This window comes from Nannospalax galili, unplaced genomic scaffold (assembly GCF_000622305.1).
Source record: "Nannospalax galili isolate Female #2095 unplaced genomic scaffold, S.galili_v1.0 scaffold423, whole genome shotgun sequence".
Taxonomy (NCBI): Eukaryota; Metazoa; Chordata; class Mammalia; order Rodentia; family Spalacidae; genus Nannospalax; species Nannospalax galili.
In genome coordinates this window covers 792,701-795,683 of record NW_008350949.1, presented here as the reverse complement: position 1 = coordinate 795,683, position 2,983 = coordinate 792,701, and positions in this window count along the sequence as shown.

Genomic DNA, 2,983 nt, shown 5'->3' with positions numbered 1-2,983 from the left:
CTGATGACTTCATACCCATACTCAGGTGCCAAGGATCTGAGTGTAACCGACTGTGACTAGTAATAATCAGATACATAGAGATTAAAGACATATGTGCAAAATCTAAGTGTTAGTAGCATTAAAAAATGTAGGAAACAGCATATTTTAAAATAAAATGGAGATCTTATTTAAAGGGTAAAAACTCATTTAATGTTATATCTTACAGGGTTTATACTGAGTTCAATATTGTATAACTATATTAATTCAACTGTGAACCTAAAAATTTACAGCCACTTTTGAAAGAGATGTATCCTTGCTCTGGAGTGTGTTACTGAATATGTTAAAGCTGTAATGAAATGCTTCTTCTAATCATATGGCTATTAAATTTAAAAAATAATTTAAAAAATAATAATTCCTCAAAGCATAAAAATTTGCTCCTTAAAAATTAGATGTTAAAAACTTTACCATTGAAATCTACCTGATGACTTTATATCCATGCTTAGATGTCAAGGAGCTCAGAAAGTGACTGTGACTAGTAATAATCAGATATATAGAGAGCAGAAATGAATGTGCAAACATTTTAGTGTTAATTGCATTAAAAATGAATTTTTCTATATGGAACTGTATTTTAATAATGAAATTGAGATCTTTTTTAAAAGTTAAAACCTCATTTAATTTTATATCTTATAGGGTTTATACTGAGTACAATATTGTATAATAGTATTAATTCAACTGTAAACCTAAAAATTTACAGCCGATTTTGAAAAAGATGCATTTTAGCGCTGGAAATTATTATTGAATATGTCAATGCTGTTGTAAAGAAATGCTTCTTCTAATTGCATGGTTATCAAATAATATTTATTTAAAAGTATTCCTGGAACTAAATGAAAAGTACAATTGAACACAACAAAACCTCTGTGACACACTGAAATCTGTCCTTAGAGGGAAGTTCATAGTTCTAAGTGCCTACATTAAAAAATTGGAAAGAAGACAAATAAATGACTTAACACTGCAACTCAAGACACTTGAAAAGCAACAACAAATGAAACCCAAACCCAGCAGACAAGAAGAAATAACAAAAATCAGGGCAGAAATTAATGAAATAGAAACAAAGAAAACAACACAAAGAATCAATGAATCCAAGATCTCATTCTTTGAAAAGATAAACAAGATTGATAGACCACTAGCCCAGTTAACCAAAAGAAAGAAAGAGCAAATCTAAGTCAACAAAATCAGAGATGAAAGGGGAAACATCACAAAAGAAACCAAAAATATCCAGAACATTATAAGGCAATACTTTAAAAACCACTAGGCTACTAAAATTGAAAACCTAAAAGATATGGGTGGGTATCTAAAAGCATGGGAACCACCAAAATTAAATCAAAAAGAAATTAAAAGCTTAAACAGACCCATAACACATAAGGAAATTGAAACAGTAATACAAAACCTCCCGACCAAAAAAAGCCCAGGACCAGATGGATTTATGGCAGAATTCTACTATACATTTAAAGAAGATCTACATCCAATACTACTTAAGTTATTCGAAGAGATAGAAACAGAGGTAGGACTCCAAATTCCTTCTATGAAGCCAGCATCACTCTAATATCAAAGCCAGGTAAAGATACAACCAAAAAAAGAAAACTATAGACCCATATACTTAATAAGCATAGATGCAAAAATTCTCAATAAAATACTTGCAAACCACATACAGACACACATCAAAATGATCATCCATCATGATCAAGTTAGCTTTATCCCAGAGATGCAAGGATGGCTCGAAATACATAAGTCAATAAACATCATAAATCATATAAATGGGATCAAAGACAATAACCATATGGTCATCTCAATAGAGGCAGAGAAGGCCTTTGACAAAGTTCAACATGCATTTATGTTCAAAGTCCTAGAGGTAATTGGACTAGAGGGAACATACCTCAACATAATTAGAGCCATATATAACAAACCCACAGCCAACATCATTCTAAATGGAGAAAAACTGGAAGCATTCGCATTGAAATCAGGAACCAGACAGGGCTGTCCACTATCTCCACTTCTCTCTAACACAGTGCTTGAAACTCTTGCAAGAGCAATAAGACAAGAGCAGGAAATCAAAGGAGTAATAATTGGAAAAGAAGAGATCAAATTATCTCTTTTTGCAGATGATATGATATCTAAGAGATGCCAAAAATGGTACGAGAAAACTAGAAATTATTAACACATTCATAATGTGGCAGGTTGCATAATTCATCTACAAAAGTCTGTAGCCTTTCTATATACCAATAACAAGCAATCAGAGAAAGAGCACATGGAAACAATCCCGTTCACAACAGTTGCAAATAAAATAAAGTATCTCATAATAAACCTGACCAAAGACATTAAAGCCCTCTACAATGAAAATTTTAAATCCTTAAAGAAAGAGATTGAGGAAGACATTAGAAGATGGAAGGACCTCCAATGTTCATGGATTGGAAGAATCAATATTGTGAAAATGACCATCCTACCAAAAGCCATTTATAGATTCAATGCAATGCCAATCAAAATCCCCATGACATTTTTCACAGAATTGGAAAAAAAATCCTAAGATTCATATGGAAGCACAAAAGACCTCGGATAGCCAAAGCAACCCTGAGCACTAAGAGCAATACTGGGAGGATTATACAAGATATTAAACTGTATTACAGAGCTATAGTCATAAAAACAGCATGGTACTGGCACAAAAATAGACCCATAGATCAATGGAACACAATTGAAGACCCAAACATGAGTATATGCAATTTCAGCCACCTGATATTTGACAAAGGGGCCAAGAACATTCACTGGAGGAAAGACAGCATGTTCAGCAAATGCTGTTGTCAAACCTGGATCTCCACCTGTAGAAGAATGAAACTAAACCCCTACCTTTCACCTTGCACAAAAGTCAACTCCAAATGGATCAAAGACCTCAATGTGAAGCCTGAAACTCTGAAACTATTGAAGAAAACATTGGCAATAACCTACAAGATAT